Source organism: Hibiscus syriacus, unplaced genomic scaffold (genome assembly GCF_006381635.1).
Source record: "Hibiscus syriacus cultivar Baekdansim isolate YM2019G1 unplaced genomic scaffold, ASM638163v2 tig00002793_pilon, whole genome shotgun sequence".
In the NCBI taxonomy this organism is placed as follows: Eukaryota; Viridiplantae; Streptophyta; class Magnoliopsida; order Malvales; family Malvaceae; genus Hibiscus; species Hibiscus syriacus.
The window spans coordinates 2,368,970-2,395,671 of record NW_024061944.1 but is presented as its reverse complement, the minus strand read 5'-3'; the positions used below and the strand labels follow the sequence as shown (position 1 = coordinate 2,395,671).

At 35.5% G+C, this 26,702-nt stretch overlaps 3 pseudogenes; 1 reads left to right on the top strand and 2 right to left on the bottom strand.

The window, feature by feature from the left end:
• Positions 1-11,751: 11,751 nt before the first annotated feature.
• On the top strand, positions 11,752-15,559 carry LOC120149791 (annotated as a pseudogene).
• A 384-nt stretch (positions 15,560-15,943) lies between these two features.
• On the bottom strand, positions 15,944-17,399 carry LOC120149782 (annotated as a pseudogene).
• A 2,456-nt stretch (positions 17,400-19,855) lies between these two features.
• LOC120149771 lies at positions 19,856-20,553 on the bottom strand (annotated as a pseudogene).
• Between the last annotated feature and the right edge of the window lie 6,149 nt (positions 20,554-26,702).

Here is a 26,702-nt window from a genome sequence, read left to right as displayed (position 1 = left end):
TTATGAACTTATAAAAGTATGACAAATCTTTTAGTAAAAAAGATTAACTTTAAATGATATACACATGTCTTTTTATTAAAAAAAACATCTATTTCAATACTTGAGTTGTAATGTATAGCATTAAACGAGTGACTTTAATGATAAAAAATGTTTTTTGAAGTTTCAATTTTAAGCATAAAAATTATAGGGGTATACACATTAAACGTCAAATGATTGATGTTATTTTAAACAAATACGATATTATACTTACCTAAAATTAAAAAGAAAAAAAGTTGTGATGCATAATCTAAATATTTTCCGTATGTGTATTAAATTTTTTATTAAAATTTGTTGAATTATTAATGTAAAATAATTAAATAAAAAGCTAATTTACGGGAAAAACAGCCATGTCAGTCTTCGAAGCCGAACGACCTGAATCTCGTTATTACAGTGTCATCCCTCAACAATCGTGTGTAACAAACAGTGTAACACCCAGATTGATATGGATGATCCAATCCAATTAGAGATGTTAAATTAGAATCACTAGTATTACACCCATAATATGTATACGAATTGTAGATGTTATATCGGAAATTCAAAATATTTCTTAATTGAACTAAATAAAATATTATTTCATAACTTGAACAATTATTATAAAATAATTATTCAGAGAAAAATCGTAATATAATATTTTTTGTTACCAATTTCAAACCAGTTTAAGCACTGATAGACAACTTTATTCTGTTTCATAAAATGAATAAGACTACCTAACACTTTTGATTTAAAACCTAAATAATTTTTAAGCATAGTTTAATATCATACTATTAATTATATTTAATACTAGCTATATTAAAAAATTAAAGACATTTCATTATCATATACAGACTAGCTAAAACTTTTAGAATACAGTAGTGTGTCATCATTGTTACCTGTAAATATTTCCTTGGTGATTGATGTCAAGCTCAGCTCCTTACTCTTTTTTCTCTTTTTTCCTACGCGTAAAAATCATCACACGCTAAAAATACACTTAGTGAGGTAACCATAGAAATATTCAAGGCAATGCAACACATAAATGTCAACAATAATAATATTCAATGTATTATGATCACTCTACTTGTGTTTCCAATCATGCTACTAAAGGCAATTTAGCAATTTAAAGTAAATTTAGTAATATAATGGTCTTAATCTATTTTATATTTATTGTTAATACCAACTCATTATAATAATTTTTTAATATATTTATAGGCTACAATTTATAACCATAAAAAGTAAATAAATTAATTCTATTTGAAATATTATTCACATTGATATATTACAAAATTATTGTCGAGATTGTATTTCGCCCAACGAAAACAAGAGTTGTTATTTTCTAAATCTCGTCTCGAAAAATAAGTGTTTTTCTTCTGGCATAAGAAAAAACACAATTGTGATGAGTCGCCACCAATAATTTATCGAGGTGTGATTGGTCACAAAACAATGTTATGTTATTTTAATAAAATTTATAAAAATATTATTAAAATAACACAAAAAGGGCATGCTTACTAGAAAATGAGTTCGGGAGTCAATTACGTATGGAGAATGATTAGCACCCCCACAACACCCAAAATTGATACCTTTTTACATTAATTTAATTGTCTTTGCAGTAAAAATTTATAAATTTGAATTTAATTTAATTTATAATCCCTTCAATAAATATCAAGGTTATTATTTTATACTAATAATCATTTAAAATATATTCCTAATAAGTTAAGGAAATATTTTTATGATTTATTGTATAAAATAATATAACCCGAATGTATAAAATAACTATAATAAATTTAGTGATTAAATCATAAAAATAAAATTTATAGGTTTCCTATTATAACTACTTAATATGCAAAGTACTATAATTGTCAATAATCCTTTAATAATATGAAAATATTAAAAATATTAAAATTAAGGGATTAAAATTGTAAAATATCAAAATTAAAAAATCTAATTCTAAATATCATGAAATCTAAGTATTATTAGTGTAAATAATACTAAAATATTATTTAAAATTAAAATATTAAACCCTAGTGATTAAATTATAAAAATATATAAATTAATGGTCTTAATTCAAAAATATCATAAATACTAATAGTGTAATTTAACCCTAAATGACTATTCGGGGATTAAAATATAAGAATTAAAATATCAGGGACTAAATATGCTATTTACCCTAAATATATGTAAATATACAGGCATGGACTAAAATAAAATAAAGTAAAACTCGAAAACAAAATTAAAATAAAAAACTGATTTAATGACTAAAATGCTAGGCTTACAAATTACAAGGACTATGGGTATAGTTTACCCATCTTCGAATTACCCAGATAGTCCCTCCCCAAAACGAAGTAGTTTTGAGGAGGGTATAAATACCCCAAATTTGGCACAAAATGGCCAATTCTTCTCATTTCTTCATTTTGCTTCTCTCTCTAAGGAGAGAGAAGTTCTCCATTCTCTCTAAACTTCCTCACCGGAGGGAGAGCCGGCTACCGCCCGACCACTGTCGGTCACTATTCTAACCACCACCGATCACTATTCTGGTCACTATTTCGACCGTCGGTCAATATTCACGGTGACTGGAAAATATAAAAAATACCCCAAATTATATATCGAAACACTCTAAACCCGAAACCACCATTCTTTCTTCCTAAAAGCCTCTCAATCGTTATATATATGAGTTTTATACCTTCGGTTAACAACGATTTCTGGCGACGTTTGGGCTCCTCAGTAAGTTTCTATTATTTCTCTCATTTTCTTTCGGTTTGATACTTGTTTATGGTTTTCAAATCTCTCTGTTGCTTTCTCCTTTGTGTTTTGCTTTCAATCTTTGTTTGTTTCAATGCTTCCTCCGTGTCCTTTTTTTCTCTTTGTAGGTGATGGCCTTTTGATAGGCCCCCAGTTGTCCTTTATCTTCTGGAGTCTTATGTGCGGCGGTGGAGGCGTGGCAGCGTCGGAGTGGACCACTTGGAGGCGGTGGCCGAAATAAACCCTAGGGTTGATGAAACCCTAGGGTTTCTGCTGGATGAATCTGGGTCGTTGGATCTATCCAGATCCAACGGTTGTGGATACTGATGGCTGAGATGATATCTGAAACCCTAGTTGTTGTGTTATCTGTTCATGGGCCTGGATCAGGTCTACTGTAAATGGTCTCCGGGTTTTTTTTTGTATTTGGGCCTTCGAGTTTTTTAAATAATAATAATAATAATATAATATATATAAAAAATATGGGACGAAAATTATTGTCGACAGCTGCCCCTCTTTGCTTATTTTTGTGTTAATAAGAATAGAGCAAAGATAAAAATACAAGGAATTTTCATCCAATTAACTTCATATTTTGATGGAAAATCTGCTCCATTCTTCATGGGAGAGATCCAAATAGTCTATGACATTATTCCTTCATGATGAGGACATCTGGCTATCTAAGGATGATGATGCTCCTTCTTGTTGAGGACTTCTGATAGATGGATACATTGTTCCTTCGTGATGAGGATGTCTGGCCATCTTTAAAGATATTTGAGATAAAATGTTTCCTTCGTGATGAGGACATCTGACTATCTAAGGATGACTCAACTCCTACGTGATGAGGAGTTCTGATCGGTGGATGACATTGTTCCTTCGTGATGAGGACGTCTGACCATCTTTAATGGTATTTGAGATAACACGGTTCCTTTGTGATGAGGAGTTTTGGCTATTTAAGGATGATGTTGTTCCTTCGTGATGAGGAGTTCTGATCGGTGGATGACATTATTCCTTTGTGATGAAAAACGTCTGATCATCTTTAAAGATATTTGAGATAACACGGTTCCTTTGTGATGAGGAGTTTTGTCTATCTAAGGATGATGCTGGTTCACTATTCATTTAGAGAATATCATACTTGATTTGTGCCTCTTTTCTGGGTATTCATATCCATTTTTGAAGATGTGTCTGGTCAACTATTCATTTAGGGAAGATCATACTTGATTTTATCTTGGTTCACTACTCTTCTGTGAAGTTTATAATTGCTTTACTTTACTACTCTTCCGTGAAGGTTAAGATTGCTTTGCTTCACTACTCTTCCGTTAAGGCTAAATCTAAAATAAGAAGAATCTGTTCCACTACTCTTCCATGAAGATCAGACTTGAAATTAATTTGCTTCCACTACTCTTCCGTGGAGACCAAATTTGAATTAAAAAGAATATGTTCCACTACTCTTCCGTGAAGATCAGACTCAAGGTTGATTCACTTCCACTACTCTTCTGTGGAGACCAAATCTAAAATAAGAAGAATATGTTCCACTACTCTTCCATGAAGATCAGACTCGAGGTTGATTCGCTTCCACTACTCTTCCGTGGAGACCAAATCTGAATTAATTTACTTCATGAATATCAAATTAAAAAGATTGACTTCTCTTTACGAGAAAATCAAGGATTGACTCCTATGGGGAGTCAAAAATAATAAATGTTGACTTCTCTTCACGAGAAAGTCAAAATTTGACTCTACTGGGGAGTCAGAAATAATAAAGGTTGACTTCTCTTCACGAGGAAGTCAAGGATTGACTGTGAGGGGAATAGCTGCCAAAAGCGATCTTCATTTTTTTTGCTTACACCAACGTGCACTCTTGCAAGTCTAGAGTTGTATCAATTTTTTCTTACCCCCAACAAGTTCTTGCCCCTGCTGAACGTGTATAGAAATCCAATAAAGCTCTTATTTTTGAAATGAATATCTATCATTTTAAGGAAAACATCATTTGTTCTGATTTGACTCTTAAAACACATCTAAGGGAATTTTTATTAATTCAATTTCATATCTCTACATCTAGTCAGATCTCGAACAAAGTCATTTCGACCGTATTATGTTGAGACTTTTAAGCAACAACCCATCGTTCAATCTTAGTTGACTCCACTAATTTCTTGTTGTGGAAATCTTTGCGCCTTTTCCGTTGAAAGAAATCTTCACATTTCTTGAGGTTTTGGAAAACAACCTTTAGCTTAGGCCAAGAAATGGAACCACCATATGATGGTAACATTGGTTCAACACCATTGTTACTGGTTCATAAAACATTTGACAACACATTCATTATTTCTTGTGGCTACTACCCAGATTTTTCAACTAGAGAAGCTCTTTGCATCATTTTCATAGCTTTTGTATGAAGTCACAAAGATACTTAATAACAAAACTCAGTGTTAATACAAATGGGATATTTTGGCTTGCCAACATCATATCAGAGAACATTTGACAACATATTAATCCTTTCCTGTAGCTACTGCCCAGATCTTTCAACCAGGGAAGCTATTTGTATAGTGTTCAGAGCTTTTGTATGGGATTATAAGGACACCAAAGAACAAAGCTCAATTGGAATACAAGTCGGATGCTTTGGCTTTCCAGCATCAATGTAAATGAAATTACCATGATCATGCAACCATATGATGGACAAAATGCTTGTATATGGTCAATTTCACTGTCATTGTTTCACCATTTTTATTTTTCATACTTTTCTGTCTCATTGGAAATATTTGCTCAAATCAATGATCTTTCTAAAAGATGATACGGGCCTTCAGCATGTACTAACATTTGTTTTTGGATGATATGAGAATTCAAAATGCCTCAACCTTTCTATTTCAGGTTGAACCAAGTTTTCAGAATATTTGGATATTAATTCCTTGCTGAAATGGGCCTTCAAAAATACCCAAAAAGGATACAGATCTTTAACATGCTCTAACATACTGATGTGAACCTTCAAGATGCCCCACATGGCTCATCTGAAATAGGCCTTCAAAATGTCCCAACATGTTATTTCTTGGTTGAAATGGGCCTTCACAATGTTCCATCATTTTCGTGCTAATGTGAGCCTTCAAAATGCCCCACATGGGATCATTTTTATCTGAAATGGGCCTTCAAAATGCCCCAATATTTGCATGTTGATGTGAGCCTTCAAAATGCCTGAAGATTTTAAGTTATAAGGTTCACTCTCAATGCTTGATTAGAATTTCATGATCCCCGTGAGGTCTAACTTTGATAATGCCCCATTATGGGTACTTGTGGCTCTATTCATGTCCAAATCTCTTAATCTTGCATGTTCTCATTTTGGTGTTATTAAACAACAATTAAGTAACTTGAAGGATTCTCTTCATGTTGTTACAAATTTAATCAATCATTCTAACATAAATGTATATGTGCATTTTTCGAATGAAGTCATCGTCTTCTTCTTGACAGGTTGTTGACAACATCACAAGGGAGTGTTACAAGTTCTATTATCCATCCCTTATGATCTCTATGGCTAATTGCTTTCAAGAATGTGAAATGTTGGACATCACTTATCATTTTTCTCAAATAGAGACAGAATATGCATTACCTGCTTCAAGGACCTTTCTTATCATGAGTTCATATTATCAGCTTTTGATATATCTCAATAGGTAGGACAACTTCCATCCCATAGGCTAACAAAAACAGAGTTGTCCCAGTTGACGTTCATACTGAAGTTCTATAAGCCAACAAAACAAATGGTAGAGTTTTCAATCTCTTTTCTTCAATTAAATTCAACTAGTCATATCTGGCTTGTACCCATTATGATTCATCTAGTTTTACGTCTGATAAAGCTCGTAGTGAAGGAATTTCTACCACAATAGGTAGGACAGCTTCCATCCCATACGCTAACGGAAATGGAGTTGCCTCAGTCAACGTTCGTACTGAAATTCGATAAACCAATAGATCAAATAATAGTTTCTCATGACAATCCTTATAAGTTTCAGCTATCTTTTCTATTAGCCTCTCGATATTCTTATTAGATGCCTCAACCGCTCCATTCATCTTTGGGCGATAAGTGGTAGAATTCTGATGCTTTATCTGGAACTGTTCACAGACTGATTTCATCATTTTTGTTGCTTAAATTCAAAGCATTGTCAGTAATAATCCTTTCTGGTAGACCATATCAATGATTTCCTTTTTTAAGAATTTACAAACTGTGGAATGAGTGATGTTCGCATAAGAAGTTGCTTCTACTCATTTGGTAAAATAATCTATTGCTACCCAAATGAAACGATGACCATTTGAAGCTTTTAGAAAATTTTATCCAATAACATCTATGACCCACATAGAGAATGACCAATAAACTGTCTTCACATGCAACGAATAAAGATGAGTGTGCATCATGTCTCCATAAATTTGACACTTGTAACATTTTCGGGCATAATTGATACAATTAGTTTCTATAGTTTCCCAATAGTATCCAAATCCCATAATTTGTCTAGCCATTGTATGTCCATTAACATGAGTACCACATACTTTTTCATTCACTTCTTCGAGAATTATTTTGGCTTCTTTTATGTCTACACATCTCAATAGGACTTGATCCAGGCTCTTTTTGTACAGGATTTCACCATCGAGTACATACCCTGATGCCATTATTCTTATAGTTCTTTTATCATTCTCAGTTGCCTGTTCAGAATAACTCTGATATTTGATGTATTGTAATATATCATAGTACCATGGTTTCACCTCTTCTTATTTAATGTTGAAATAATGAGTAGGATATTCATAGGCTTGCATTTCAATAGGTATCATGCTCGAATGCTCAGCTATCTTAAATGTAGCTGCCAAAGTTACCAAGGCATCTGCCATTTTATTTTCTTCTATGCTTCTTCTTCAATGTTAAAACAATGAGCTGGATATTCATAGGTCTGCATTTCAATAGGTATTATACTCGAATACTCATCTATCTTAAATGCGACTGCCAAAGTTACCAAGGCATCTTCCATTTGGTTTTCTTCTCTGGGGAGGTAATTGAAAGTTACTTCTTCAAATTCTTTGATGAGTTTCAGAACAAATTTATGGTATTTTACAAGCTTGGAATCTTTTGTCTCACATTCTCCTCTGATTTGGTAATTACTAGGGTTGAATCATCATATACCTTGAGCATTTTTACTTTACGTTCGATGGTATCTCTAAGATCGAGAACACATGCCTCATATATAGCCATATTGTTTGCGCAATCAAAATTAAGTCGACTGGTAAACGAATAATGCTCTCCATTTGGTGAGACCAAGATTGCCCCAATTCAATGCCCCAAGATATTCGAAGCACCATTAAAAGTCAACTTCTAATATTCATTGGTGGATGTAACTAATTCTTCCACTATTAGATAGCAAATTCTGACAACAGGATCTGCCAATGAGCTAACCTTCCAGGTAATACAGGTACATCCATTAGATACTTCAAAAGATCAAATCTGGATATAAGCCATATGGTGTTATATAACATATACTGCCAAAACCTTCGAGTGACCCATACCAAAACACAACACAAATTTTTAATTGGCAAGTATTTGGTTTCACAATCAGTGAACTTCTTGTTAAGATAGTAAATTGTTATCCCTTTTGTCTTAGTTTGATCATGTTGTCCTAATACACACCCCATTAAAATTTCCCAAACCGATAAATAAAGAATTAAGGGTTTGCCTGGGATGGGTAGTACCAAGATTGGGGTACTTGACAAATATTTCTTAACTGTCTCAAAAGCTTCTTGACATTCTTCATTTTATACCCCAGAATTTCTCTTTCTAAGGAGGCAAAAAATAGGATCACATTTCTCAGTTAGATGCGAAATAAATCGAGCAATATAATTTAATCTCCCAAAAAATCCTCAAACCTCCTTTTATGTTTATGAGGATGGTAAATCTTGAATGTCTTTGACTTTTCTGGATCTATTTCAATTCCTCTCTAGCTCATAACAAATCCCAAAAGCTTGCCAGATGTCACCCCAAATGTACATTTATTTGGGTTAAGCTTTAACTAGCATTTATTTAATCTTTGGAAAAGATTTCTCAAATTCTCAACATGTTCCTCTTCTGACTTGGCTTTGACTTTTATATCATCGACATAAACTTATATTTCTTTATGTATCATGTCGTAAAATAGTGTTACCATAGCTCTTTGATATATTGCCTCTACATTCTTTAGTCCAAATGACATCATTTTATAACAAATTGTTCCCTATATGGTGACAAACGTTGTTTTTTCCATATCATCATGGTGCATTCTGGTTTGATTATAGCTAGAGAACCCATCCATAAATGAGAATAAAGAATTCTTAGCAGTATTGTCCACTAATATGTCTATGTGTAACAAAGGAAAATTATCCTTCGGACTGGCTCTATTGAGATCTCGGTAGTCAACACATATACGGACTTTAATATCTTTCTTTGATACAAAAACAATATTTGCTACCCATTCAAGGTACTTGGCAACTTTAAGAAACCCGACATCGAATTGTTTTTTTACTTATTCCTTAACTTTGAGTAGCATTTCAGTTTCATTTTTCTCAACTTTTGTTGCACAGGTTTACATTCTGGCTTTATTGGTAAATTGTGTACTACCAACTCTGTATCCAATCCTGTCATGTTCTCTTATGACCAAGCAAATACATCTTTGTAATCTTGCAGCAACTCAATCAAACTCTTTCATCCTTTATCAGATAAAGTGATGTCAATTTTTACCTCTTTCTTATCCATATCGGACCCTAAATTTAAAATCTCTATATATTCCTCATGAGGCAGAATCTATTTTTACTCTTTTCCACCATTTTTAACAACTCGGAAGGTAAGTCACATTTCTCACTATTATCACAACCCTCGACTTCCCCAGGATATATAAACTGCTCAAAGTCAATTTTCGGGTTAGTATCATCAACATTCATGTTATTGATATGTGAGGTCTCTGAAAAAGACTTGAAAACTACATGTAATTCTTCCTAGTCCAATTAATTCAATTCAAAGTCTGATGGTGCGGGGTAAATACCCATAGCTTTCTTTTTTCAGATTGATCATCTGATATGACATTGATACTCAGTTCTTTCAAAGTATTCTCAACTATCAGTCTCTTGTTTTGTGGCTCATCTTAAAACATATGTCCTTAAGACACAAAAAGTATTGCACAATGGTGGAAAAATCATTGGTAGATGAGATCTTCTCCAGCTAACTTTGTCTTCCTCATTTCTTAATTCTTTCTAATATCCCTCTGTTTTTCCCTTACAGTCAATTGATATCCCAAACCAAATTGATCTTTCTTAGTAATAGAAAAAACTGGATTAATTGGTCCCTGCAGGTGAGAAATTCAAAAATTCTTCAGCTTCACTCTTAGTCACTGGCTCGTTGATGACATGTTCATTTTCTCTCAGCTACATGTCAATATTTGGTGGTTTCTTGCTGGATTCACCATTATCAAGTTTCCCATTCGTAAAAAAAACATAATTGACTCATTTTCTTCAATGGCGAATATACTAATACAGTTATGTTCTTCCATCTCTGGGAATACTGTTTAACATTTTCCATGCTTTGCATTACCAGACGATTGGGTCTTATTTGCTTGTTTGGAGAAGTAAGCCTATCTGAAAATTCTCATAAAGAACTTTTCCTTGTGTATTCTCTTCAAGGAATTTCCAAGATTAGAGTTCTAGGCTGATTATATGTTGGGCTTGGCTCTATGGTTAAATGGGTCATCGAATTGTCCTTGATGGTGCCCCCTTGGGCTGTCAAACCCTCAATCATAGTCCATTATAGACTTTCATATTGACTTCAATTTGAAGGAACACACTTCTTTATGTCCATACGGAGGTGAAAACCACACGAGGAACATAAGGTGTGAGCTCAAGTAATGGTCCCCTATCCCATACGGAGGTGAAAACCACACGAGGGAGTAGTTTCTCATTCAAGCTAAATAGGATAAGAGCGGGGTTTTAGCTCATGTAATGATAATAAAGTGCATAGTGTGTGAGGAAAAACAGAAAGAGAAACATAATCACATAATCATATAACTCACAAAATTTATTCCTCAATTCCAATAAAGACATAATTAATCTGAAAATATTAACAAACAAGTTAGTACAACTATTTATACCAAAATGGTTATTAAAATAATCAAAGGATCAAAAACTAAATTAAAAAAATTTAATTTTATTACAAAGACAATTAATTAATAAAGTAAGTGTTTTTTTCTGGCATAAGATATAACACAATTCTGAGGAGTCTCCACCAATCATTTATTGAGGTGTGATTGGTCACCAAAAATACTATGTTATTTTAATAAAATTTATAAAAATATTATTAAAATAACACAAAAGGGTTTGCTTACCAGAAAATGAGTTCGGGAGTCGATTACGTGTGGAGAAGGATTAGCACCCCCACAACGCCCAAAATTGGTACCTTTATTCATTAATTTAATTGTTTTTGCAGTAAAAATTTATAAATTTGAATTTAATTTAATTTATAATCCCTTCAATAAATATCAAGGGTATTATTTTATACTAATAATCATTTAAAATATATTCCTAATAAGTTAAGGAAATATTTTTATGATTTATTGTATAAAATAATATAACCCAAATGTATAAAAATAACTATAATAAATTTAGTGATTAAATCATAAAAATAATTTATAGGTTACTATTATAACTACTTAATATGCAAAGTACTATAATTGTAAATAATCCTTTAATAATATGAAAATATTAAAATTAAGGGATTAAAATTGCAAAATATCAAAATTAAAAATTCTAATTCTAAATATCATGAAATCTAAGTATTATTAGTGTAAATAATCCTAAAATATTATTTAAAATTAAAATATTAAACCCTAATGATTAAATTGTAAAATATATAAATTAATGGTCTTAATTCAAATATTCACGGTGGCCGGAAAATATAAAAATTAGATCGAAACACCTAAACCGAAACCACCCTCATTTCTTCCTAAAAGCCTCTCAATCGTTGTAGATATGAGTTGTATACCTTCGGTTAACAACGATTTTGGGCGACGTTTGGGCTCCTCAGTAAGTTTCTCTTCCTTCTTTTTTTCTTTCGATTTGATTCTTGTTTGTGGTTGTTCAAATCTCTCTGTTGCTCTCTTTCCTCTTTGTGTTTTGCTCTCGATCTTTGTTTATTTCGATGCTTGCTCTGTGTCCTTTTTTTCTCTTTGTAGATGATGACCTTTTATAGGCCCCCAGTTATGCTCTGTTTAATCAGTGAACAGAGGGAACCCCGGTGAGTCACCAGATCTACGATGGTGACTCACCATAGGGCTATGAAGTGTGTGGTTGCCCTTCATCTTCTGGAGTCTTCTGTGCGACGGTGGAGGCGTGTTAGCGTCAGAGTGGACCACTTAGAGGTAGTGGCGAAATATCCCCTAGGGTTTCTGCTGATGAATCTGGGCCGTTGGATCTATCCAGATCCAATGGTTGTGGATGTTGACGACTGAGATGATATGTGAAACCGTAGTTGTTGTGGATGCTGACGGCTGAGATGATATGTGAAACCGTAGTTGTTGTGTTATCTGTTCATGGGCCTAGATCGGGTCTATTATAAATGGGCTCTAGTTTTTTTTTTGTATTTGGGCCTTCGGGTTTTGTATAATATATATATAATATATATATATATATATATATATATACGGGAAGAAAATGACAGTCAACAATTATTTTCTAACTTATCAATTATACTACAAGCAGGTAAATATCAAGTCAGGTAAATATCAAGTCGGTAAATATCAGTTCAATTTAATAACATGTCGGATCATTTACAGGTTGAGTCAGTAACGGATTAGGTTTATAACATGTCAGATTGATAACAGATCGGGTAATATCAGTTATTTGTCAGGTTATTCTCGGGTTCGGGTACACATCAGGTTGGATGCAGGTCGGGTGCAGGTCATAAATTTTTGGATTCATCTCGGGTTCAGGTCAACACTAGTTCGTAGTCGAATCGGTTTCGGATCAACACCATCTCGGGTCACAACAAGTTCTGACTCAAATCGGTTTCAATCAGTTTTGCAGGTCGGGTCAGTTTTTTACATCCCTAGATAATCACTTTGTTAAAACTAAAACTATCATTTTAATCAAATTATAATTATATTTAAAATTAATCTTTAACTTCAAAATATTAATATTATTTTAATAAAATTTTATTATATTATTTCGTTTGGACATATACTTCAATTAAATGATGAAAAATTAATTAAACATTTCAGACATATCGATTACATTTGTCATATCCTCATATTCTACGTAAATTATTATAATTTTTAATTAAAAAATAACCCAAATTTACAAGAAATAAATAAATGTAAAGCCCAAATTACATTTTTGAAAGCAAACAAATTGGAATGTCTTTAGAAACCTCAAATATTTCTCAATTAATTATTGTAAATGCATTCTATTATCAGATAAAAGACTATAAGGTGGCATTGGATGGTGAGTCATTCAAATCACATACATAGGTCCTGCTATAGAAGCTTCTCCAATTAAAACCAATCCCCAATGTAAATAAAAGAGGCTTAGAGTGGAAGGAAAGACTTTAAAATTTAATAATAATCTCACAAATTCAACGGGAGAGTTGCCAGCGTTGGTCTTCTGCCTTCCCTGAGAGATTTTCATGTTTTTCGGAACAACTTAACCGGCGTCTTGCCGCCAGAGTTCGGCCTTCATTCGAAACTTGAAGGGTTTGAGGTATCGCAGAACAAATTCAGTGGTCAACTGCCTGAAAATTTATGTGCCGGAGGCGTGCTACAAGGAGTGGTTGCTCATACTAACAATCTCAGTGGGGAAGTGCTAAGGTCGCTTGGAAATTGTCGCACTTTACGCACTTTTCAACTTCACAACAATAAGTTCTCAGGTGAGATCCCTCGAGGTCTATGGACAACTTGCAATTTGTCTACATTGATGTCAAGTAACAACTCGTTTTCGGGTGAATTACCAAGTGAACTTGCACCGAATATGTCGAGGCTGGAAATTAGTGACAACAAATTCTCCAGTGAAATTCCAGCCAGGGTTGCTTCTTGGACAAATTTGGTCGTCTTTCAGGCTAGCAACAATTTGTTTTCAGGTAGAATTCCAAAGGAGATAACGACTCTTTCTAGCCTTACAACACTGCTTCTCAACGGTAATGAATTTTCTGGCGAATTACCATCTGAAATAATCTCGTGAAGAAAGTTGACTACATTAGATCTCTCCGATAACAAGCAAATCCCTGCTGCAATTGGTTCATTACCTAACCTGCTTAACTTGGATTTATCAGAAAACCAATTCTCCGGTGAAATTCCTCTCGGAATTGGCAATCTAAGGCTGACTTCACTCAACTTGTCATCCAATCAACTCGTTGGGAGGATCCCAAGTCTGTTCGATAAACCTTGCATATGAAAACAGTTTTCTGAACAATGTTGATCTATGTGCAGATGATCCAATTCTTAAGCTGTCGGACTGCAATTCCAAACTCCATGAATCCAAGGGGTTGTCCTCTAGACATCTTGCCATCATTCTACCATTTGTTATCCTTTTTTCTTTAGCTATCCTTGTGTTGGCTTCTTCATAGTTCGAGACTATCAAGAAAAAAGCGCAGACATCATCTAGAATCATGGAAGTTTACCTCATTTCAGAGATTGGATTTCACGGAAGGAAAAATATTGTCCAGTTTGACAGATGACAATCTCATAGGAAATGGTGCATCGGAGAAGGTTTACAGAATTATCATTAACCGTTAGAATGAGTCTGTTGCTGTTAAGAAAATTTGGAACACTAGGAAACTGGATTACAAACTCGAGAAAGAGTTCTTGGCAGAAGTTGAAATACTGGGCAAGCATTCGACATTCCAACATAGTGAAGTTATTGTGTTGCATTTCCAGTGAAGATTCAAAGCTTCTGGTATATGAGTACATGGACAATCATAGTCCTGATAGATGGCTTCAAGGGAATAAAAAGTCGTCGGTGTCGGAGACGGGCTCAATTTGTCACACTGTCTTGGATTGGCCAACATGGTTGCAAATTGCTATTGGAGCTGCTCAGGGGCTATGCTATATGCACCATGAGTGCCCAACACCAATTATCCATCATGTTGTGAAGTCGAGCAATATTTTATTAGACTGAATTCAAGGAAAAAAGTGCTGATTTCGAACTTGCTAAGATGCTAACCAGGCATGCAGGTTCTCACACAATGTCCGTTGTTGCAGGATCTTTCGGTTACTTCGCCCCAGGTAAAGTCCTCAAAGCTTAACTGATACATCCTTTTGAATATCAACTATCTTCTGAATTAGAAAAACCAGAACATCCCTTTAACACCAAGTTTTTGTCATTTGCATAACAGAGTACGCATATCAACGAAAGTGAATGCAATGGTAGATGTTTACAGCTTTGGCGTAGTACTCTTGGAGTTGGTGTCAAGGAGAGAAGCCTATAACATAGATCAGAATACGAACCTAGTCGAATGGGCCTGGCTTCACTTCTCAGAGGATAAACCAATACCTGAAATACTTGATCCAGAGTTGAGGGAATCATCTTACTTGAAGGACATGATAATGATGTGTACTAAAAAAAAAGTATTAAAATTAACATGGCCCTTTATTAGGCCTTCCATGAAGGAAGTATTGCATGCCCTTCGTAGCTGTTGTCCAGAAGATGGTCAGGGAGCAAAAAAAAAAAAAACGATTAGCGACATCGATGTGGCTCCACTTCTTGGCAGTGTCACTGGCACTTACCTTTCCAGTTACAAGAACAGTAAGAAGGGATTCAAAGGAAGATGACAGCATGATTTTCAATGTCTGATCAAGCAAGTGAAAAGGATGTAGCTTTGCTGGTTTAGTTCCACACTAAGAAAAATTAACATGGGTTGAGTGATTATCCGCTTGATGTATTAGCTTAGCTTAGGTTGTACTGTTGTAATCTACCTGAACATGCTTTCTTGCATCATGACTTTTCCTTTCTCCTGTTATATTTTGTGCTATTATTGGGGCCAAAAGGAACACAAAAAACAAAAAGCAAAGATGGATTCTACTTTTTAGTACCAAAAAGAGTAAAAAGGAAAATAGAAAAAGATGTTGCATATCTCATAACAACAAATCATAGTAAGCATACAAATGAATTATGATATATTGTTATTCATACAAAGCTTGGATGCATCTGTCGCAAAAAACAGAAATCTTTGCCCAATCTTCCTCTCAAGAAAGAATTAAGAGGAAGGGATGTGATTTAAGCTCTATAGATACCAGATGGGTCCGCATTTTGAACAATCCATGGGTGCTCAAGAAGCTTATGCAGTGGCAGGCGTTCTGAAGAATCCTTGACAGCATCTGTAAATGTTAAAATGCTCAGAGAATGTGCATTAAACGTTGTTAATTGCAAGTTATGAAGGCAACAAATGATACCTGACTAATGAGGTCCTTAGCTGCAGATGAAACTATGGGTTTAGGAGGGAACTTCAGATCCACTTGCACAATCCTGTGGACGAGGTAAAGTAAGGCACATCATTCATATGCAACTAACAAAAAAATGCCGTTTCTTTATCTTAGTTTTGAGCTGAAACATACCTTCGGTAAGTGTCAGAGTGTTCCTTGGCCTCAAAAGGAGGGACTCCATAAAGGAACTCATAGCACAACACACCAAGGCTCCAGATATCTACACTAGCATCGTGCTCTACACTTTCAACTGAGGAGAACGTCAAAAATAAGGTGAAATATTGTCTAACTCTAATTGTTTCCCGTACCCATAAATGTTCATTTCTGGACACAAAATGGATTTCTAATGATTTACTACATACATACCCATTTCAGGAGGGAGATAATCAAGTGTGCCGCACATAGTCCGCCTACGGTTGAATGTGTGTACTGACCATCCAAAATCAGCAATCTTAAGTTCACCCTGGAAAGGAATCCCAGTTGACAATATGAGCCCTATAGGCTTTCAATGTAAAAAAACCCAAATGATAATTACAGCCTATAGAGTAGGAATCACCTGTGCACCAATCAGCAAGTTCTCAGGTTTGATGTCTCGGTGTATTACATGCTTTCCATGGCAATAAATGAGTGCCCGAGCTAAAGATGCAACATACTGCAACAAACAACAAACATAAGCATACAAAACAATAATCAAATTAGTCCCCCCTTTCTTTCAGTAAATCGTTTAAGCATTACAAACTATCATGATGATCAATTGGCCAAAAAACCAGAAAATTAACTCACAGTAGCAGCGCGTCTTTCACTGAAGTATTTACATTTCTGCAGTTCCTTGTAAAGTTCGCCCTTGGCTGCATACTCCAGTATCAGGTAAACACGTTTCTGTAAAATTTGGTATTCAGGAAAAACAAATGTTAATTCATCTCAATTAACTTATACACAATGAAGAATCAATATAGGCCTCAATACCTGATCGTAGAAATAACCATAAAGCCTCAATATATTGGGATGGCGCAGGTGACTTTGTATTTCCACTTCACGACGCAGCTGATGTTCAACTTGAGATTGTTGCAATTGGCTTTTAAAAGCACCTTGAGTGCCACAATATGATTGCTCTGTTCCAGAAGTACATATGGATCAGCCTAGTACTAGATTTACAGATATTAATATCATAATTCATACGTCAATGGTTGATCTTTGGAATTGCATAGTTTATAACCAGAATAGCAGATAATAATCACAAATACATTCAATTTTCCTCGTATTAGCACTTAAAAGGATCCATGAAAAGAGGTGAAAGAAACAAACCCTCTTTTCTCTAGCTAAATAACGTGACCGAACTTTCCTCGTCCAAGGGGCTTTCCAATGTCAAATCGCTCAGCGTCCATCTTTTCTTTTCACCCGCTGAAGCCTCTGAAGAAACCTGTTAAAATTTTAATATGAACAGATTAAAATACAAATACCAAAATTCCAACATTGTCTCAAATCTCAAAGCAAGATAAACAAATCAACAACGCTCAATTCAAAAGTTTTCGAAATCCGCTAGTCCTAGATACCAAAGGGTACGAAAACCAGGCATAAGACTTATCAAAACCCCAAATCTGCCATTAGAACCCTAGAAATCAATCCTATTTGGGTATTTAAAAAATTCATACGGCGAAAACGCTTATCAAATCTCTTCTATAAAAGAAAAAGACTAAAAAGTCGATCATCATTTGGTTCTTTTTTGGTTGGAAACAAGGGCAAAATGAAACTATTTTCCCAAGGACAAAAATGGGAAAGAAAATCTTAACCTTCTCTTGTTGTTGAGAGTTGGTCTCAGCGATCGCCATTGTTTTAGAAAGAGAGAAAAGGAGAGCAAAAAGAAAATTTGAGGGGGGAAGAGAGGGAAGGCCGAATGAGAAAAACACCGATTGGGAATTTATTATTTGATTGAGAATGAATAAAAAAAAGAGGAAAATGACAAAAAGAAAAGAGTTGTTATGAATATGAACTATGGATTTGCATTGGGGTTGGATCGGAGGAGGCCATATTCCCAACGGTCGAATTCCTCCACTGTGCCACGTGGGATGTTTATTTCAAAATTTTCCATCTGTCAGATCCGAGGCAGGAGGAGCGTCTTCTATAGTTAGAAAAGAGGCTAAGGCTACGGGAGGTATGCATTTTTAGATACTGATATTTTTATCTAAAATTTTAGATATCTAAAATTTTGAATTATTAAAATTATAATTTATATCTGATCTAAAAAAATAAATATCAAATATAAATTTTAATTTAATTTTAAATTTAATATTTGAATACATATTAATGATATAATTATTAATTTTTTTGAGTGAGAAGAAGTACCATCTAAAAATTAAGAACATATTAGATATTCAAATTTTTAGATCGGATTTTTTCACCCTTGTACACTAGTCAGGCTAAGTAAAGTGAATGCTTGGGCCCATGGACAATGATCTATTAAGCTAAATGAAAAACTATTAGCCCAACTTGAATTTGTAAAAGGGATATGTAAGCATGCATCGTTAACCATCTGTTTTCTAGGCTTTGTTTATGTGTTAAGAGTTCCATTGTCGCTCAGAATCTCGTTTCTCCCTTAATAACTTTACTCTTTGTTTTCACTGATCGATCATCTCATCTATATCAGCTTGAATCTCTGTTTTCGTCATAGCAGTGAAAAATCAACTTGAGATGTTGTCTGGGCTGTTAAACGACCTCGTTTTAGATTTCTTAAGCTTGCAACCGGCAAAAGCCCCGAAAAAACTAACAATTATGGTAACAACCGCTAAGGGTTAAGGGACAAAAAAAAATTAAGAAACAATAAAGAGACAAATGGGAGGGTTGAGATCATTTCAATATATAATAATTAACATCTATCAAAGATAAAAATTCAGGAAAGAATCAAGAGTAATTGTTCCTCTAAAATTTTATAAATTAGTCCCTTCAAATATAATTTTGTGTGGTCCTAAGTAAGATATATAAATGGTATAACTTAATAGAGCCATTGATGCACTTGGACATTGAAACTTCGCATTGTGATATTGCTTGAAAAGATAATACAATATTGCAAACTTAGCAAAAAATATACACAAATGAATTCCTCAAAGCATTAGCATATGCCCCAATTGGTTATTTACATTGTAACTCCCAAAATTATAAGGAAACCCTGCAAAGAATGAATGCCATTGTCATCCTATGTCCTAATATTCTTCTTTTGATTTTTCCCACCTTTCTTTGTTTCTCTTTCCGTTAGTAATCAACTTCTTACAAGTAACGAAAGAACCTTGTTAACAAGTACGTGTTTGGTATGATGGGTCATGACTGCCAAAAAAGCTCAAAATCGTCACTGTACAATGAGCGATCTTGAATCTCTAGATTCGTGACATGCCAGTTTATAAGCTGTGATTGGAAAAGTTTGCACAAAACCAACCCAACAGGGAAGATCCACTACTCGTTTTCATCCCTGCATCCAAAAGCAAGAATGGTTATATCACAGTTCAAAATTTCCTTTGCACTTGCTAAAAAATAAATTAGTTGACCCTTATTCCCATATATAATGGGGAGGTAAGATAGTAGGCTGCCTCAAACACCAGGTTGAGAGCAGCCGTGTGAGACCTCCGAATTATAAATTGCCCACCATGGGACTCAATCCCACGACCACAAGATTAAGAGCCTTGTACTCCACCAACTGAGGTGGACGGGATCCACTTAAATGTTAATATTCCATTCCTTTTACTCAACGGCGACTGACTGTTATAGTTAACATACCCACAAAGTAATGCAACAACCAGGTGAAAGATGAGAAGACATTTTGGAGTTGCAAGATAACGATTTTTCAAAGCTGGAGAAGGAATACAATATTGTATCCTCCTCTATAGAAATTGCTGGAAAACAAGCAGCAATTCAAATATATTAAAAGTTACAGCAACTTACAACATTAAACAAAGATATTATGTTCCATAAAGCATAGAAGCGCGCAAGACCTGCAGAACGCCTCGGCCCGTGACTGAATAAAGCATTTATGCCACCAGGAAACGGGAGAAGAATGCCAAGGGGTAAAATAGACAAAACCAGAACGACATCCACCAATGATTCTGAATACAACTGGAGGAATGTAAGCAACACAAAGCTAAAATCTCCTAAAAGCAGTATTGATACGAGTAAGCCAACAAGATCCTGCAACCATAAACAAAGGTGTTAGATAAAGATTTGATTATAAAAACAATATAATCTTAAATTTGTGTGAGCTACCTGGTGACCAATAGGTTCAGTAATACGGACTAAGAAAGAGAGAAGGTAAAACATCTCTCTCCTCTTCAAGCATTTGTAAGCTGTTGGTATCTATAACCTCCCATAACTCATGTTCTTTGCAAAACCTTCATTGCTTTGGAGATCTAGGGTTAAAAGCACATCTTTTCTTGAATAACAAGATTGATTTTGAATGTATGTGTCAAGCTGAAGCAAATGTGAAAATAACCAGGTTAAATTTCAGATAATTAGGCATCAAATGATTCATCATATGCACAGTTGCACACAGACATTCATGTAAGAGTTTATGTTTCTTTCCATCATATATTACAAGCATAACTACCAACTTTAGTTCCCATGCCGGGATATATTTCTATTTATTCACCCAGCAAAGCTCAAAATGTGCCAACATTACTTTTGCACCAACAACATGAAACTAAAATGTCCAAGTTCGGATAAATGATGGGTGCACAAAACATAGAGAAACATTTTACCTTGAAGAAAGCTCAGTTCTGTCTACTCCAACAGTATTTTCCACGGATATAGGTCCATTTTCCTCTTCAACAGAATACACCAAAAGTCCATACTGGCAATGACCACCAGATGCACCATGAAACAAGGCAAGTTAAATGCATACACCATGGTTTCTCAAAGTAGGATTAGCATGTGTTCCAAGCCATCGCAGGACAGGTCGAAATGTTACCCTCAATCGTCCACGGTGAACCGAGCGTAATTGCACATTCAAACCAGACATCAGTCGGTACCAAGTGTTGGGAAATATAACGAGAACGAGTAATTTCCCTATAACCAAATTAGTGAGAATGCGAAATAAAAGTGGAAAAATAGTACCCGAAATTGATAACGAAGGTCAGCCAATTTTGCCTACGTCTCCGGATTGCTGCAGATCTTTTACTAAAGAGAGAAAATTTACAGGTGTTTACAAAACACTCACAACTCACAAGAAAGCTCTCTAGTATTGGGAGAAAAAAATGATTTAGGATGATATTGAAGCTAAATGGGTTAGGATATTTATAGTTGAAGCTTAAAGACTAATCTTGTAAATACTTTAAAGTGTGCAGGGATTAAAATGCAATTACCCCATTAACAATTTCAACAAAAATTAAATACATTGAATTCGATACCCAATCCACCGAATTCGATGCCCCCCAATTATGAATTCCAAAGCCCCTAATTTTGACTTCCCCAAAGCCTCCAATTTTGATTCCCCAAAGCCTCCAATTTTGACTTCCAACAATCTCCCACTTGAAGACTGATTTTAATATGTTTTCACACCTCGATCAATGTAGCAACATTTCTGCTCTTGTTACTCTAGCATGCCAACTGAAGCTGAACACAACTTCAGTCTGTCCATCTTATCTTTCATGGAAGACTCCCACTTGACTGAATTCTTCACCTGCATTGTTTCATCATATCACTTAGGTCCTCCCATACGAACTGTTTGCCTTGGCTTTTGCCGCATGTAACTTCACGATCTTTCGCGTCATACTTTGCATCAACTTGATTGCCTTTCGACACCACCACTTGCTCATGTCCTCCCATAAGGACTCAACCTCCCATAACGGTTGTGCTTGCTTCGGCTCTTACCGCCAAGTGATGAAATAGGCTAACACGCCCACAAGTGCATCTTTACCGTAGGAACTCTCTTTCCTGCAAGTCTTGATTTGCCTCGGTTTGGACTCTCCCGGTCCTGCGGTAAAGTCTTGGATCCCCTCCAAACTTTGTTTCCTCCGCGTTAAAAGTTAGGTCTTGCTCGACCTATACTCACTTAAAACAACAAATCAAACTCAAAAGAACACTAGAGTAGTGTTGAGATGTACCTTCTCCTCTGATTTCATTGGCATTTACTCAAACTTTGCGTCAGCCCTTCGTGCTCCTTGAAGTCTGACACTCCTCGCATTGAACCCTTGTCATTGGAGTTCTTTGCGCCATCATGCATCGGCACTTTCTCACGGTAAAGTCTGATGCATGTTCTTGCCTCCTCCCTTCTAACACGAAGGTTAGAGTTCACTTCCCACCTTGTAAATGGACAATTTCTATGTGGTTGCCTTGTCCCTTAACATGTTGGCTCCTTTCGACTCTTTTTCACTAGTATTTGAAGGATTGTTCCTCACTTGAACATCCTCGTCAAGCCCCTACTTCGACCTTTCTCTTAAGATGGTCTCTGAAGCCATGTTCTCTACACGAACATGCTCGGCAAACTCCTTGGACACGACTAATTCCTCCTGCACCTGGCTTCTACTTGTCTTGGCAGAAATGAATCGTATTGAGCCAACTCTCAATGCCCCCTCGATCCTGGGTTCGTCCTCTTCTCTGGACAACTCGATCCTGGGCTCATCCATCACATTGGATGACTCGGCTCCCCTCGGGTAGTCTCGCAACACTTCTGGCATCTTAAGTTTGCACCCCCCCTCGTTTGTTCGACTCTTACCCTTGGCTTAGCATCTTTGACACTTGAACTTGTGTCAAGACTGCACACATCTTCTCCAGACTCACCATCTGGTTCATCATTGAGTGGACTTTCTTTGCCACTCGATGAACAACATTCTTTATCCTTTGACTTGCCTTCATCATGAATTCGCTTGCCAGTACCCTCGGCTTTCGGCTTTGTTTTGGAAGTCTTGTTTTTCTTGACTCCAAATTCTTTGATTGACTCGGCGGTTGTCAAGGCTTTAGACAACTCCTTGACTTCCCTTCGCTCTAACACTTTCTTCGCCCATGGCTTCAATCCGAACATGAAGGTGAAGAATCCATCTTCTTCAGTCAAACTTGGGACTTTGAGCATGAGTTTTCTAAATTGACTCACACACTCCTTAAGTGTCTCTTTATGTCTGAGACGCCTCAACTTGGACCACGCCTCCATCCTGGCATACTGTGAGCAGACTTACTCACTTTGCACCCTCGGCTTGATGACTTCATCTCTTGCTATCGCACCGGGTCCCTTCTTGTGCTCGACTGCTTTAACACACGCAGTATCGTCACCTTTCGATCCTGGGTTGACTACTTGAGAACTTGTAGTCGCACCACTCTTGCTCCTTGATTCGGCTACTTTGGAACGTGTAGCCTTATCAAGTCTTTCCCCTATCTTGATTGCTTGGATACTCGCAATCTCGGGCTTTCTTCTGAGTTTGGCTGCTTCAACATCAACAGCCTTGCCTCATCTTGATCCTTGCTTGGTCATATTGATCTAATCAATCGGACCAAGTCTTTTTCCTGCTTGGTAGCTTTAACACTTGCGACCGCGCCAATTCCCGCTACTTCTCCTTCTTCCATCCTATTCATGATGGTTGTAAGGCGACGCTTCTCGGGACATCCTCTAATCAAATGAGGACCATCACAGAAATAACACTTCAATTTTTCCTTCCTCCCCTTCTTCTTTACACCAGACTTAGCCTTGACATTCTTTCCCAATGGCTTTCCTTGGCTATTAACAGTCGATGGCTCACATTGGCCATTCAAAGAGTTTTCTCTATCATCTCCCCGCTGCACCTTTTCCTGGTCTCCCCGTTATTGCCACTATCTCTGGGCATGGGCCTGGACGACACATCGCTACTTGGCTTGACACCTGCAAGCTCAGTCAGCTTTCCAGCTACAACTATGGCATCCGAAAGTCTTTGGGCATCACCTTGCTCTCTCCCGAGCATTGCCCCTGATCTAAGTCCTTCCAAGAAGGTCTTGAGCTCTCCATCCAACTTCTCAATTTTCACATTCCCTTCGTCTGCAGCCATCACTCCCACTCGAATCTGGCTTCTTTTGGATCGTTTCTGACAATTCTTGCGAACAACCGTGTATTAGAACACCTCCGTCGACAAATTCGTATCGCCGACTAAATTTTACTATTCACGAAATTCACTATTCACGTTAATAGGAACATCGCATAAAACTGAAAAAATTCACCACCAAAAGCTCTGATACCAGTTGTTGGGAAATAAAACGAGAACGAATAATTTCCCTATAACCAGATTAGTGAGAATGCGAAATAAAAGAGGAAAAATAATACATGAAATTGATAATGGAGTTCAACTAATTTTGCCTACGTCTCCGGACTGCTGCAGATCTTTTACTAAAGAGAGAAAAATTACAGGTGTTTACAAAACACTCACAACTCACAAGAAAGCTCTCTAGTATTGGGAGAAAGAAATGACTTGGGATGATATTGAAGCTAAATGGGTTAGGGTATTTATAGTTAAAGCTTAAGGACTAATCTTATAAATACCTTAAAGTATGTAGGGACTAAAATACAATTACCCCATTAACAATTTCAACAAAAAATAAATCCACCGAATTCGGTACCCCCAATTATGACTTCCAAAGCCCCTAATTTTGACTTCTCCTAAGCCTCCAATTTTGATTCCCCAAAACCTCCAATTTTGACTTCCAACACCAATTAGTAGGGGCACCAACTGTAAGAAATAATTAGCGTAACTTCATTATAACTAAAATTTTCAGTGAAGCCAACACTTCATCAATTACACGGTTAAAATCTGAGAACTAACCTTACTCATAAGACTGGCAAGTATGTTATCATTTTGAAGAGAAAATGGAGCCATGTAACTTCCGTCACCTCCAAAAATAATAGCCATAGGAAACCTTTGAGGGAATCGACGAGAAAGGTCTGTTCTCTTTTCATCTCCACCAGGGAAGAAGTCCACAAAAGCCAACATTAAATCAGAGGTTGCAGATACCTACAGTGATCGAATAACAAGTTTCAAGTTTGAAGCTACACTAAAATTTTCATTTTGATAACACTTATATCAAGATTAGAAAACTGTTAAAAGAGTACATATAGAATTAATGCATAAATTCCACGAGTTTAAACTGTAAGATATAGCACAAGCCCAATCGATGATAAACTTTGCACTTATGGTAACCGTTTCACATCCAAGTAGAAATGTAGCATACATCTATCAATGTATTAATTTAATTCTCATCTGTTAGAAACAAAGCCTACTTGAATATATTTATAAAGTAAATTGAGCAGTAAATTAAGAAATATCAACGATTGACCACAACACTAAGATTAATACTCTAACAATCAAATAAATATGAAAAAGAGTGAACATTAGACTTGAGAAAAAGAAAAAAAAGTGTAGGGTTGTTGATGTATAAATGATCGTTTAAACACTAATATATTTATGACGTGAGATGTTAAAAAGTAAATATTTTTTTGTTTTAATTTTAAACTTTTAACTAAAATGTTAATTTAATATAAAGATAATCAAATAAAGATAGATATGTCTTTAATTAAAGATTAAACTAAAATATATATAGCTTTTGATTTATCATGATATTAATATTACGAGAGTTAAAGTCAGAATGGTCATTTTATGACAATTAAATAATGTAATTGATTACAATATATTACTTAAAAATTAAATTATTTTTAATACATGAATCAAATTATTTTAGTGGTTAAAAAGATAGTTATTAATTTATTATTACTAGTGAAGACACCAAATTTTATCCTTTAACATTATATAATATATTTACATTATAATTTATATATATATATTTTTTTACATATGGTGCATACGTATGTACACACAAATCTGTTACATTTGCAGGCCTGTTACACGAAGCCCAACTGTACACAACCCAAACGCGTGAGTCCAAACGTGTAGGGTTTCCAGAACCCTAGCAGATTCATCCTCAGTGCCGCAAGCTTCAACGAGAGCCCCCACAGCTGTACGCCTCTCAACAACACCAGTTTTCTCGGCGTCGTGGTCACATGAAACACCCAAAAACAAACCAAGCCAAGATCGTGGACGTGTGGGACTCCAACCAACACGTTTCAACCTACCGAACCATCCGGCGCTAGAGTCTCGGTCATCACCAACAAACACAAACAAGATTGCATTAGAGTTTTAATCGGTTATAAATACCTAAAAATAGGATTTTTATTCCTATAAATATATGTAATCAGAACCCATTGGAAAAAAGACACGCAAAAATCCACAATACATAAAAGATTACCACAAAAATCTTACTAGAGTACTAGAAAAATACAGAGGAGAGGAAGCACTTGTACCTTTTCGAACAGCAAAGAAATATAACAAAGGTAGAACCTTTTTTCGTTTCGTTGGTGACTTGCATGCGTTGTTGTGTTGTTTTCGCTCAAAAACATCAAAGTTTTCGGCCGATGAATGAGATGAGGCCCTTATTTTCGAAAATATTTTTTTAGATCTACTATTCTCTAAAGCTCGGGTTTTAAAAACACACTTGGACTTTTGAGTAAAGAAGAAGAAG